The sequence below is a fragment of the Hyla sarda genome, chromosome 3 (genome assembly GCF_029499605.1).
Source record: "Hyla sarda isolate aHylSar1 chromosome 3, aHylSar1.hap1, whole genome shotgun sequence".
Lineage (NCBI taxonomy): Eukaryota > Metazoa > Chordata > Amphibia > Anura > Hylidae > Hyla > Hyla sarda.
Genome location: NC_079191.1, coordinates 75,599,424 through 75,614,854, shown reverse-complemented (window position 1 = coordinate 75,614,854; position 15,431 = coordinate 75,599,424).

Genomic DNA, 15,431 nt, shown 5'->3' with positions numbered 1-15,431 from the left:
ATGGATTAATGGAAGCATTTCATTTGGTCTAATAAGACTAAGATACGCAAAAACGAAGGAAATATCCAGCACGGTAGCTCAATTGCCAGAAGATTTATTCAATATAGCAACACATAGGCACAGGACAGCAGTGATGCGCTTCGATTGTCTAGGCGATCTTATTCATACTGGTCCCTATGAATAAGATTGCCTAGATGATCGAAACGCGGCACTGCTGTCCTGTGCCTGTGTATTGCTATATCGAATAAATCTTCTTGCAATTGAGCTACCACACTAGATATTTCCTTCATTTTTGCATGCCTTTACAGCACTGTCCACGCCGATCCGTACCGCGGCTAAGTCTACAAAGGGGTGAGCTGGATTTACTTCAGTTACAATACCGCAATAAGACTAAGATAAACTTGTTTGGTTTAGAATCAAGCTTGTGTGGTGGCAACTGGGTGAGGAGTTCAAGACAAGTGTATCTTGCCTAGAGTAAAGTATGGTGGTGGGAGTCTCGTGGTCTGGGCCTGCATTAGTGCTGCTGGCACTGGGAGCCAACGGTCATTGAGGGAACCATGAATGCCAACATGTACTGTGACATACTGAAGCAAAGCATGATCCCCTCCTTTTGGAGACTGAGCCGCAAGGTAGTATTTCAACATGATACCAACCCCAAGCACACCCCAAAGATGACCACTGCCTTGCTTAAGAAGCTGAGGGTAAAGAAGAAGGACTGGTCAAACATGTCTCCAGACCTAAACCCTATTGATCATCTATGGGGAATCCTGAAACGGAAGGTCTTACATCCACCAGCCCAGTGATGTCAGCATTGAGGAGTGGAAGAGGATTCCAGTGGAAACCTGTGAAGCTCTGGTGACCTCCATGCCCAAGGCTGGGGCCTTGGGCATGGAGGTCACCAGAGCTTCATAGGCAGGCTTAACGCAAAGCTGTAAAAATGAGCTTTTATTGGTATGCATGTATACATTAAAAAAGTGCAAGCTGCATAGGTAGCAGGATAATATTGTCAAACACAGCTGGCTATGGATAATAGACCAGTCACCAATGGTCCCTACACACTGACCCTGCTTGTCCTTGTAGACCCCCTACCTATTAATGCAGGGAGGCCTTCCTAAAGAGTGCCTACCCACATTCAGAATCTCCTGGCTCTCCCTGTTTAGGAAGGAATGGGGAAGATACCAGGTACAGTATATGTATAGAGACAGATAGTGGTCTAGTAGCTGGTTGACACAAACCTCCAGAACATATTCAGTGATTATAGGAAATGCATACACATGTATACAATCTGTACAGTGATCACTTAACAATGGTAGTCACAATAAAGCAACACCTAACGTGTTTCGTTGTGTCGCATAGCCAAGCGGCACAACTCATCAGGGACTAGTGCGGAGGGAACAGGACTAGTAACACTAATATCAACTCCTGACACTCTTCTCACAATAAATTTCATGATATGTGTTACGCCGAGCGCTCCGGGTCCCTGCTCCTCCCCGGAGCGCTCGTGGCGTTCCTCTCTCTGCAGCGTCCCGGTCAGACCCGCTGACCGGGAGCGCTGCACTGACATTGCCGGCGGGGATGCGATTCGCATAGTGGGACGCGCCCGCTCGCGAATCGCATCCCAAGTCACTTACCTGTCCCGGCCCCCCGGCTGTCATGTCCTGGCGCGCGCGGCTCCGCTCTTTAGGGCGCGCACGCCAGCTCTCTAAGATTTAAAGGGCCAGTGCACCAATGATTGGTGCCTGGCCCAATTAGCCTAATTAGCTTCCACCTGCTCCTGGCTATAATACCTCACTTCCCCTGCACTCCCTTGCCGGATCTTGTTGCCTTGTGCCAGTGAAAGCGTTTAGTGTTGTCCAAAGCCTGTGTTTCCAGATCTTCTGCTATCCATATTGACTACGCACCTTGCCGCCTGCCCCGACCTTCTGCTACGTCTGACCTTGTCTCTGCCTAGTCCTTCTGTCCCATGCCTTGTCAGCAGTCAGCGAGGTTGAGCCGTTGCCGGTGGATACGACCTGGTTGCTACCGCAGCAAGACCATCCCGCTTTGCGGCGGGCTCTGGTGAATACCAGTAGCATCTTAGAACCGGTCCACCGACACGGTCCACGCCAATCCCTCGCTGACACAGAGGATCCACATCCAGCTAGCCGAATCGTGACAGTAGATCCGGCCATGGATCCCGCTGAGGTGCCGCTGCCAAGTCTCGCTGACCTACCCACGGTGGTCGCCCAGCAATCGCAGCAAATTGCCCAACAAGGACAGCAGCTGTCGCAGCTGACCGCCACGTTACAGCAACTTCTGCCACTGCTACAGCAGCAACCATCTCCTCCGCCAGCTCCTGCACCTCCTCCGCAGCGAGTGGCCGTTCCTAGCCTCCGCTTGTCCCTGCCGCACAAGTTTGATGGGGACTCCCGACTCTGCCGTGGCTTCTTGTCTCAATGTTCCCTGCATATGGAGATGTTGTCGGACCAATTTCCTTCAGAACGGTCTATGGTGGCGTTCGTAGTGAGTCTTCTATCTGGAAAGGCCTTGTCTTTGGCCACACCGCTCTGGGACCGCAATGATCCTGCCACAGCCACAGTCCAGTCCTTCTTCGCTAAAGTCCGTAGTGTCTTCGAGGAACCAGCCCGAGCTTCTTCTGCCGAGACTGCCCTGCTGAACCTGGTCCAGGGTAATTCTTCAGTAGGCGAGTACGCCATCCAATTTCGTACTCTCGCTTCTGAATTATCTTGGAATAACGAGGCTCTCTGCGCGACCTTTAAAAAAGGCCTATCCAGTAACATCAAGGATGTGCTGGCCGTACGAGAGATTCCTGCCAACCTGCAAGAACTTATCCATTTGGCCACCCTCATTGACATGCGTTTTTCTGAGAGACACCAGGAGCTCCGCCAGGAAAAAGACCTAGATCTCTGGGCACCTCTCCCACAGTATCCTTTGCAATCTACGCCTGTGCCTCCCGCCGAGGAGGCTATGCAAGTGGATCGGTCTCGCCTGACCCAGGAAGAGAGGACTCGCCGTAGGGAAGAAAATCTTTGTCTGTACTGCGCCAGTACCGAACATTTCTTGGTGGATTGCCCTATTCGTCCTCCACGTCTGGGAAACGCACGCACCCAGCTCACGTGGGTGTGGCGTCTCTTGGTACGAAGTCTGCTTCTCCACGTCTCACGGTGCCCGTGCGGATTTCTCCTTCTGCCAACTCCTCCCTCTCAGCCGTGGCCTGTTTGGACTCTGGTGCCTCTGGAAATTTTATTCTGGACTCTTTGGTGAATAAGTTCTGCATCCCGGTGACCCGTCTCGTCAAGCCGCTCTACATTTCCTCGGTCAACGGAGTTAAATTGGATTGCACCCTGCGTTACCGCACAAAACCCCTCTTAATGTGCATTGGACCCCATCACGAAAAGATTGAATTGTTTGTCCTTCCCAACTGCACCTCTGAAGTCCTCCTCGGTCTGCCATGGCTCCAGCATTATTTTCCCACCCTTGACTGGACCACCGGGGAGATCAAGAATTGGGGTTCTGCTTGCCTTAAGAAATGCCTCACCTCTGCTTCCAGTCCTGTCTGTCGGACCTCAGTGTCTCCTCCTGTGCCTGGTCTCCCCAAGGCCTGTCGGGACTGTGCTGTGCCTCCTCTTAGCCCCCGTCCTGGTGACACCCTGTCCCATGCCAAGTTTCACCCTCTGCCCTCCCTCCCCATTCCCACTCCTGCTGTACTGCCTGCCTTTGAGGAAACCCTACAATCGCTCCCAGTGTCCTCGTCCCAGGTGAAGCAATACCGGACAAAAAAAGGGGGAGACCTAAGGGGGGGGGTACTGTTACGCCGAGCACTCCGGGTCTCTGCTTCTCCCCGGAGCGCTCGCGGCGTTCCTTTCTCTGCAGCGTCCCGGTCAGACCCGCTGACCGGGAGCGCTGCACTGACATTGCCGGCGGGGATGCGATTCGCATCCCAAGTCACTTACCTGTCCCGGCCCCGGGCTGTCATGTCCTGGCGCGCGCGGCTCCGTCCTTTAGGGCGCGCGCGCGCCAGCTCTCTAAGATTTAAAGGGCCAGTGCACCAATGATTGGTGCCTGGCCCAATTAGCCTAATTAGCTTCCACCTGCTCCCTGGCTATAATACCTCACTTCCCCTGCACCCCCTTGCCGGATCTTGTTGCCTTGTGCCAGTGAAAGCGTTTAGTGTTGTCCAAAGCCTGTGTTTCCAGATCTGCTATCCATATTGACTACGAACCTTGCCGCCTGCCCCGACCTTCTGCTACGTCTGACCTTGCCTCTGCCTAGTCCTTCTGTCCCACGCCTTCTCAGCAGTCAGCGAGGTTGAGCCGTTGCCGGTGGATACGACCTGGTTGCTACCACCGCAGCAAGACCATACCGCTTTGCGGCGGGCTCTGGTGAATACCAGTAGCATCTTAGAACCGGTCCACCGACACAGTCCACCCCAATCCCTCGCTGACACAGAGGATCCAGCTAGCCGAATCGTGACAATATGGAACAAGGAGGTAATGATAAAAATCGGGTACACTATGATGAGGAGATCCCATATGCATGTCCTTGGTGTTATACAGGTAGTCCAAGCTAAATCAGCCTTTATCCCAATGAAAGATAAGCTGTGATTTTCGAGTATTATGTGATCCTGTAAATAAATGGAAAGATAAAGTGGGTGCAAGGAATATAGGGCTGAATAAGACGGTGGGTGTACCTAATTATCACTTGAGCACCTACCTCTTAATATAAGCTCGGGTTCAGCTAATTAGGAAACAGGTAGGTAGCATCTGTTGCGAAAGAGGCACCCATAATTTGAGCCTATTTTATAGAATTAATACAGGCAGACAATAAGCGTGTGTGACCTCTAAATGGGAGGATAAAATCAAATGAGTAGTTATATACCTCTACATTGGGGGGGATCATTCTATTGGAATCCTACCAGGGGTCTCTGTGATTAATGTATACCTACAAAGAAGTATATATATACATTTATACTTTATAATTCAAATGTATAACACAGATATAAAGGGAGGGCATACAAAGAGGGGTGGCAAGTGCCTACCTAGAGGGGTAGATGAGCAGTCCAGTGTGAGATGTTGGAGTCAAATGATAGCGTGGCCAGAGTGGCTATCTATGTACACAGATAGGAATGAGTACACTGCCACTATATATGCTATAACATGTACGCATAGAACATGGGGTATGTTACTTACTTAAGTGCAGTCTAATGATCTCCGATGACTGGCGGCTCCCAACTAGCGTGGCCTCTAACTGGCGCCGGCCAGCAGTATTTATGTGTCACTGGCCCTCACGCCGGAGCGTACGCAGCGTTTGCATTTGCATTTTTTTTTGCATTTCTTATACTCACTGAATGTGTTCTGGAGGTTTGTGTCAAGCAGCTACTAGACCACTATCGGTCTCTATACATATACTGTACCTGGCATCTTCCCCATTCCTTCCTAAACAGGGAGAGGCAGGAGGTTCCGGATGCAGGTAGGCACTCATTAGGGAGGCCTCCCTGCATTAATAGGTAGGGAGTCTACATGGACCAGTAGCGTCAGTGTGTAGGGACCATTGGTGACTGGTCCATTATCCATGACCAGCTGTGTTTAACAATATTATCCTGCTACTTACTTATGCAGCTTGCATTTTAAGTGTTGCACATGTTCTAATTTGAATGTATTCTTCATGTTGACACACAGGTCTACATACATCTGATACTCTGATAGTTTAAGGCAAAGCTGGAAAATGATGTAGGACATACAAAATATTCACACTTTGGGCCAAATTTGGACATTTACACTTAGGGGTGTAATCACTTTTTGTGCCAAGGTTTAGGCATTAACCCCTTAAGGACGCAGCCCTTTTTCACCTTAAGGACTGAGCCCTTTTTCGCAATTCTGACCACCGTCACTTTACAAATTAATAACGTGAAAACGCTTTTACCGAATATTCTGATTCTGAGATTGTTTTTTCGTGACATATTCAACTTTATTTTGGTGGCAAATTTTTGGCGCTACTTGCATCCTTTTTTTGTGAAAAATCCCAAAATTTCATGAAAATTTAGAGAATTTAGCATTTTTCTAACTGTGAAGCTCTCTACTTGTAAGAAAAATGGATATTCACAATAAATTTTATTTTTATTCACAAATACAATATGTCCACTTTATGTTGACATCATAAAATGGACATATTTTAGCTTTTTGAAAAAATTTGAGAGCTTTAAAGTAGAGCAGCAATTTTCAAAAAATTCATGAAAATTGCTAAATCTGAAGGGACAGATGTTACAGAACTACAACTCCCAGCATGCCTGGGCAGTCCAGGCATGCTGAGAGTTGTATTTTGGCAACATCTGGAGGGCCAGATAAGTGTAACAGTGGTCTTCAAACTGTGACCCTCCAGATGTTGCAAAACTACAACTCCCAGCATGCCCAGACAGCCTTTCGCTGTATGGGAATGCTGGGAGTTGCAGTTTGGCCTTCCCAGTGGTTGCCACAGTAAAGATTGTTTTACTTTCACTTTCAGTCCCCCCCCCACCGTCGCTTCCCTACCTGATCCAGTATCCAGCAGTCTCCAGCGAAGATCCGGGGTCCCCAGGCATCTTCTCCTGCAGGTACCGGCCTCCATCTTCTTCCCACGATCCCCTCGTCATCCAGGGGTGGGCAGAATGGGGGGTTTCCATGGCAACCCCCTGTCCTGCGCTGCCATTGGTCAGAACTCAGTTCTGACTAATAGCAGGGGATAGGAGGAGATTGCAGCACTGCGACCTCACTCCTATCCCTTAGGCTGATTGGGGCTGTCACTGATAACTCTGATCATCCCTATTTTCCGGGTGATCGGTTCACCAGAGACCCGATCAGCCCGGAATTGGAGAAAATCGCATGTCTGAATTGACATGCGATTTTCTCCGATCACCGACATGGGGGGGGGGGTCTCAGGACCCCCCTGGGCGATGTGCCGGGGTGACTGATGAATGATTTCAGCTGGCATCCCGATCCGGTCCCCAACTCGAGATGCAGGGTGTATGGATACACCCTGCGTCCTTAACAAGTTAAAGGGATATTTCATGAAAAAAAACAACTGACTTCTGAAAGATGAACAGATTTGTAAATTACTTCTTTTAAAAAATATGAATCCTGCCAGTACTTATCAGCTGTTGAAGATGAGTTGTTATTTTCTGTCTGACAACAGTGCTCTCTGCTGACACCTCTGTCTGTCTCAGGAACTCTCCAGAGCAGGAGAGGTTTGCAATGGGGATTTCTGCTACTCTGGACAAACAGAGGTGTCAGCAGAGCGCACCGTGGTCAGATAGAAAAGAACAACTAAACTTCAGCAGCTTATAAGTACTGGTAGGATTAAGATTTATTAATAGAAGAAATTTACAAATCGGTTTAACTTTCCGGAACCAGTTTATATATGAATTTTTTTTTTTCATGGAATACCCCTTTAATGTCTGTGTGTTGAATTTCTTCAGTGTTGTCAGATGTAAAGCTATAATAAAATATTTGCAAAAATGTGAGGGGTGTACTCACTTACATGAGATACTGTAAAGTCACAGCCTTGCGTAATCCCCAATAATCACCTGTGACCACCAGGAGAAATCACACCTGGCTTTACATTTTCCCTGCAGTGTCTGCTGCTTAGCAAATGTAGCATTGCAGGGTCAACATTCAAATCAATGGTTGCCCATAATACACATGAATTTCCTATTATAAGTTCGTAATATTGACCAGGGTTTGCATATAAAACTGATCTGTTCCGCAAAAACAGAATGCGTGAACCTAGAGAGTGCACACACTTTTTTAACCTGAATAGTTAAAAAATGTAGTGGTAATCAAATTGTATACTGAGGGTGCGTTCACACGCTCTTTGTTTTTGCGGGTTTTTCGATGCGTATTTGAAAGGTGCGGGCTCTTCTCGGCTGTCCATAGCAGATTGTCCGCGGCGGAATTTCCGCAGCGTAAATTCCTCCGTGAAAAATCTGCTGCGGATAGCCGAGAAGAGCCCGCACCCTTTCAAATATGCAGCGGAAAACCTGCAAAAACCCTCAGGGTGCGTTCACACAAGCGGATTTAGTTTTAAACTGGCAGCGGGTTTCCCCCCTGCGAGTTTGAATGGGACGGGCTCTTCTCTGGCTGTCCGCAGCAGATCTAATCAAAATCTGCCACAGACCCCATTGGGGTCAGTCAATGGGGTCTGTGGCAGATTTTCAACAGCGGAGATTACGCTGCTAAAATTCTGCTGAGGACAGCCCGTGAAGAGCCCGCCCCTTTCAAACTCGTAAAAGGAAATCCGCTGCAGTTTCAAACTAAATCCCCTTATGTGAACGAGCCCTAAATGTTTATTCCAAGCACTGCTCCAAATGTCCTGCCTATACAAGTAACATCCATCCAGGTCAGCTTGTTAACCTTGATTCAGAAGAAGATAAAAAACAAGAGTTAGAAGCAAATTCTATCATCTTAGGGAGAAAAAGACTCTCTGAGCTAATAAGAATGTTAAAACTGAATTTTAGAAATTTTTGCCCATTTACAGTGGTCCCTCAACATACGATGGTAATCCGTTCCAAATGAACCATCGTTTGTTGAAACCATCGTATGTTGAGGGATCCGTGCAATGGAAAGAATAGGAAGTCATACTCACCTGTCCCGGCTGCTCCGGACCCGTCACCGCTGCCCTGGATGTCGCTGTTCATCGCTGCCGCCGCCTCCCCGTGGTGTCCCCGCCGCTCCGGAACGTCTCTGCTGCACGGGTACATCGCCGTCATCACATCACTACGAACGCCGCCCCTATTGGATGACAGGACGGCGTGCGCGGCGACGTGATGACGACGATTGAGAGAGCCGGTGATGGAGGGGATCCCGAAGAGGACGCTCCGGTGCCCCGAGGACAGGTAAATGTTCGTCAGCGGACCACACGGGGCACCGTAAATGGCTATCCGGCGGCAGCTGAAGCAGTCAGCGCTGCCGGATAGCCGTTTATGCAATGGCCCCGACATACAAAAGCATCGTATGTTGATGCTGTATTCAACATGCGATGGCCTCTCTTATGTTACAGGGTGGACAAGACATAACACCCATGGCAAACTGGGCAAGTTCTGCCCAATAGTCTAATCTGGTGACCCAGTCTGTGCTCATGGCGTCTGTCAGAGAAAGGACACTGCTGAGGAATGCCTCAAGCTGGTTGTTCAGGTGGTGGCCCACATCCCTGTGATGATGATTAATGTCATGGTGGACTACCGAATGCAGAAACTTCGTCATCATGTGCTCCAGTGTGAAGATGGTGCTGCTGCTCCTTCCTCTTGCAGGGGTAGTGCTGGCAGAGGGAGTGCAGCACTGACTCAGCAGGGAGCGGAGAGTGGACCCCCATTTTGCTGGCATTGGAAAGCCATGGCAAACTGGCTGCATAGCTTCTCCTTATAAAAATCCAATGTAGCTTCCTTCTCAGAAAGTGAATAAATTTCCCCCATTTTGGCTTTATACTGAGTGTCTTAGGCCCTCTTTACATATGTACGGCGTCCGGTGGTATTTCCTTCCGGCTCTGTAGAAAGAGCACTGGAGGGAGACTGATTGTACAACTGATCTCATTCATGGGACAGTTCACATTCATCCGTTGTCTCAAGTTGGACGCCGTATGGTGGAACATGTTGCATGGCCGCTGAGCAGGGGAACGCATGCACAATAATGAATGCCAGATCCTCAGGGCCGGCCCAAGACATTGTGCTGCCTGGGACCAGGAGTGAAATGCTGCCCTAGGTGCAGGTGAAGACACTTGACTAAATGATCACTGTCCCTTTAAGAGTGAGAGCTCCGGCGTGCGCGCGCCCTCGGAGGCGGGGGCATGCGCACTGGGGCTGCGAGGACAGGGAGGTGAGTGACGGACGCTTCCCGCGATGCGAATCCCAGCCCCGATGGCAGCGGGGACATGACAGAGCGCTAACGGCCAGCGTGTCTGGCCAGAGCGCGGATGTTACAACTCCAAAATATTGTGAAAAACTGGAAAATTTCAGGCGTTTTTTTTTTTATGGTGTACACTGTGCGGTAAAAGTGATGTTATATTTATTCTGTTGGTCAGTACTATTATGGCGATACCCATTTTATACAGCTTTCTATATTTTTTCCTTTTCTGAGCAAAATTCTTTTTCTGCCATTCATTTTCCAACAGCCGTAACTTTTTTATTCTTCGTCCGACGCCATTGGGTAAAGGCTTATTTTTTGCACTGTACTTTTTATCATTTATCATTTTTGCAATACGTGCTACCTTTTGATCTTTGTTATTCAGCTATTAGTAACATACCGTAATTGGCGAATTTGCGCTTTCTTTGTTGTTTTTTTTTTTCTTTTACGGCGTTCACCGGGCAGGATAATTTACATGATAGTTTTATGGTACATGTCATTACGGACGTGGCAATACCTATTATGTATACGATTTGTGTTTTTGATCTTTTTTGGTGATAATACTGGGCTTTTATTGTTTTTTTTTTTACACTTCATACTTTAATTGAAGAACTTTTTATTTTTTACAGTTTTTACAGGTTACACTATGCTGCAATACATTTGTACTGCAGCACAGTATGACCTGATCAGCTGCACACAGTACAGCCTGTGCAATCCAGCCTCTGGCTGGATCTCACAGGCTTCCGGAGCAGGCAGACAGGAGGTCATGATCTGACCTCCTGCTGCCATAGCAACCAACGGGGATCCTCGATTATATCGCGGCGCCACCGTTGGTGACCAGGGGGAGCATGCTCCCCCTGTCAACACCATAGATGCCGTGATCAGGACTGACACGTATATCACAGCCGTAGTCCCGCTGCCAATCTCCTGCGCTGCCCGCGAACGTGTCGGGTGCTGGGACATATGCATACGTCCTATAGCGGGAAGGGGTTAATATGTGTTTTTTTAGACCTTTATTAAACTTTTTTTTTAACACTTTATTGGTCCCCTAGGGGACTTTTAGGAGGTATCAGTAGATTCCTCATACAGATCAATTAAGTTCTATAGAACTACATTGATCTGTGTGCTCTGCGATCATTCGGTATTTTTAGTGAGGATCTGCTTATTCAGGTCTGCCATCTGGTGAAGGTCCGAGCTGAACGCTAAGGCCTGGTTCACACCTAGTGACCTCGGCGCTGTGAAGGAAATAGCAAAGGAGCGACTGAAGTGTGGAGGATGTATGACCTGAATAATGCCACACACTGTACCCCTGAATATAATACTGCCCACACTGTACCCTCTGAATATAATACTACCACACACTGTACCCCTGAATATAATACTAACACACACTGTACCCTCTGAATATAATACTACCACACACTGTACCCATGAATATAATACTGCTGCACACTGTACCCTCTGAATATAATACACTGTACAACTGAATATAATACTACCACACACTGTAACCCTGAATATAATACTACCACACACTGTACCCTCTGAATATACTACCACACCCTGGACCCCTAAATATAATAATGCCACACACTGAGCCCCTGGTATACTACTGCCACTCGGTGTACCCATGAATATAATACTGTCACACACTGTGCCCCTGAAATAAAACTGCCTCACACTGTACCCCTGAATATAATACTGCCACACTCTATACCCCTGAATATAATTCTGCCCACACTGTACCCTCTGAATATACTACCACACACTGTACCCCCTGAATATAATACTACCACACACTGTACCCCCTGAATATAATACTGCCACACTCTGTACCCCTGAATATAATTCTGCCCACACTGTACCCTCTGAATATACTACTACACACTGTACCCCTGAATATAATACTGCCATACACTGTACCCCCTAAATATAATAATGCCACACTCTGAACCCCTGAATATAATTCTGCCCACACTGTACCCTCTGAATATACTACCACACACTGGACCCCTAAATATAATAATGACATACACTGAGCCCCTGGTATACTACTGCCATACTCTGTACCCTGAATATAATACTGTTACACACTGTGCCCCTGAAAAAAAACTGCCACACACTGTAACCCCTGAATATAATACTGTTACACACTGTACCCCTGGTATATTACTGCCACACACTATTCCCCAGCAATATTATTGCCACACACTATTCCCCAGCAATATTACTGCCACACACTATGCTCCCAACCACATTTTCGACAAACGCTGGAACCTGTACTGACTAATTGTACCTCTGTGCCCCAAATAATTGATGCCGCTGTGCCCCCAGAATGAATGATGCCACTGTGCCTTCAGAATTAATGATGCTACTGTGCCCCAGAGTTATTTATGCCAATGTGCCCCCAGAATTAATTATGCTGCAGTGCCCCCAGAATGAAGGATGCCACTGTGCCCCTACATGAACTTTGCAACTGTGACTCTCCAGCTGTTGCAAATTACAACTCCCATCATGCACAGACAGAAGGTCATGATGGGAGCTATAGTTCAACAACAACTGGAGAGTCACAGGTGGGGGAACACAAATTTGTACCTGAGAACTTTGTCTCCCGTTACAGGTCCCGCACTGCTTTGCTGCTCTGGCCTCTTCTAGTCAGGCCTTGCCAGAGCAGATGATACAGGCAGCGCTAATCGCGCTGCCTGCATCATAGGAGAAGTGCCAGGCGGCCGGGGAGGGAGCACAGCGTTCCCTGGCTCTGGGCCGCAGCTATTAAAGGGGTATTCCAGGCAAAAACTTTTTTTTTATATATATATCAACTGGCTCCGGAAAGTTAAACAGATTTGCATATTACTTCTATTATAAAATCTTAATCCTTCCAATAGTTAATAGCTTCTGAAGTTTTCTGTCTAACTGCTCAATGACGATGTCACGTCCCGGGAGCTGTGCATGATGGGAGAATATCCCCATAGGAACTGCACAGCTCCTGGGATGTGAGACATCAGAGAGCAGTTAGACAGAAAACAACAACTCAACTTCAGAAGCTAATAACTATTGGAAGGAATAAGATTTTTAATAGAAGTAATTTAGAAATCTTTCCGGAGCAAGTTGATATATATAAAAAAGTTTTGGCCTGGAATACCCCTTTAATTTGTAAAGGTGTCTTAAAGACATTGCTACAAATGAAGGGAAGATCTGTCCGGATGACTGGCGGCCACGGTCCGGATGTAGACCTTGGTCCACCAGTTGAATACCCCTGATCTAAAGGGTTAAAGGAGGACTCCGGTGGAAATATATATATTTTTTTTAATCAACTGGTGCCAGAAAGTTAAACAGATTTGTAAATTACTTCTATTTAAAAATCTTAATCCTTCCAGTACTGAAAGTTCTTTTTTTTTTATTGTCTTTCTGTCTGACCACAGTGCTCTCTGCTGAAACCACTGTCCATGTCTGTCCAGAACTGTCCAGAGTAGAAGTAAATCCTCATAGCAAACCTCTCCTGCTCTGGACAGTTCCTAAAATGGACAGAGGTGTCAGCAGAGAGCACTGTGGTCAGACACTACACAACTTCCCCTGGAGCATACAGCAGCTGATAAGTACTTGATGGAAAAAGATTTTTAAACAGAAGTAATTAACAAACATGTTTAACTTTCTGGCACCAGTTGATTTAAAAAAAAAAAAAAAAAAAAAAGCTGTTTTCCACCGGAGTACCCCTTTTATAGCCGGCTGCGGCAATTGCTGCATGCTATTAGTGGCGGCCCATGATACTGAAAACAGCTGGGGTTCACCGGGTATGGAGTGGGCTGGAGTCATGAGCCCCTCCATACACCCTGAGCGGCACCATGACGGACCTGGCTGGACCTGTGGATCCTAAACAACAGATGTAGTTTTGTCATCAGTCCTGGCATTAGTTGCAGTCAGTAAAGGTGTCATGCCATATTATTGTTATCACCAGTTTGTGCTGCCTATAATAAATAATCAAGGGCATCATCTATCTATCTATCTATCTATCTCATATCTATCTATCTAGATAAAGAATAAGTCAGCCAGCACTTTAGTTGATACCAAACTATTATATGGACCTGGCCTACAGGTGCACGCTACTAGGCTAGATATACAGCAACAGAAGAATGCAGCAGCACACTGCCAGCACAAGGATATAGGTGAAACATGAATATGCAGTTAAAACATGGAGAGCTATACAGCTATGGTGTAATAGATGCAAATGTGAAACTATGAAATAGTGAGGCACTTAGCTCGCAAATTTGTCTCCGCCAGCGTGCACCTGCAGGCCAGGTCCATATAATAGTTTGGTATCAACTAAAGTGCTGGCTGACTTATTCTTTGTCTGTATTGCCCATACGGGGGAGTGGCTACCTCCATGTTGGCCTTGCACCCCACCCACCTCTATTAGGTGTATATAAGGTGTCTTGGATGTTCCAGATCCTGCCATGCTTACTGAACTGTTCACACAGAGGCAAATTCACAGAGTAGGGTCCGTCCCAATGAGGTCACCTTATCGCGGTGGGACGGTCCAAGCTATTTGAACGCCAGCGAAGACAAATTTGAGAGCAAAGTGCATCACTATTTCATAGTTTCACATTTGCATCTATTACACCATAGCTGTATAGCTCTCCATGTTTTAACTGTTTTAACATATTCATGTTTCACCTATATCCTTGTGCTGGCAGTGTGCTGCTGCATTCTTCTGTTGCTGTATATCTATCTATCTATCTCATATCTATCTATCTCATATCTATCTATCTGTCTCATATCTATCTATCGAAAGCAAATAAAAACGGCACAACCAAAATCCAGAGTATAGATGAAATTCGGGGTGCCCGCATAGCTGGAACCTGGGTCCGCCGGTTCCTTAATCCAGACAATAGCAAATATAATGCAGCACTCCACAGGTAGCGAATAAAGGTGGTTTTATTCCATCATGTGCATAGACAACGTTTCGCCAGCCTCACACTGGCTTTTTCAAGTGAATCATAGTGATACAGGTGGGTATTTATAGACCGCCCACCAATTCAAGTGACATAGGTAATACATGATTTGCATATGTAAACACAAAGGAGATAAATGTAAACTGTGCAATCGAGAATGCAGATCATCATGTACATAGTGCTCATTTAGTATACAGACATCTAATAAACATCCAGTATCTAAACAAGTGTGTTTTTGATGATACATAAAAATAGTGCAGTGATAGTAATCAATAATTACGTGCATAGCTGTGAAAGCCTTCCGGGGTCCCGCCGCGATGCTTCCTGATTCCGGATGCCAGACGCCGTGTGTGTAGTGTGCATCGCGATGGAGGAGAAGTACTTCCGGGTCGGGGGAAAACAGGATACCAGGAGCGAGTCCTCGCATCCATGGTAACCCGACTCCGGATCGTGCAGTGGCTGGCGCATGCTCAGAAGGTTCCTGTGTGTCAGTAAAGAATGCTCATGCGCATAGTAGCGCCGGGATACAGACAATGTCCATTGTAACGCTTCAACATCTTTGGTAGGACAGTGAACTCCACATTGTGTCCATTGGGTTTAAGTGTATTAAGGC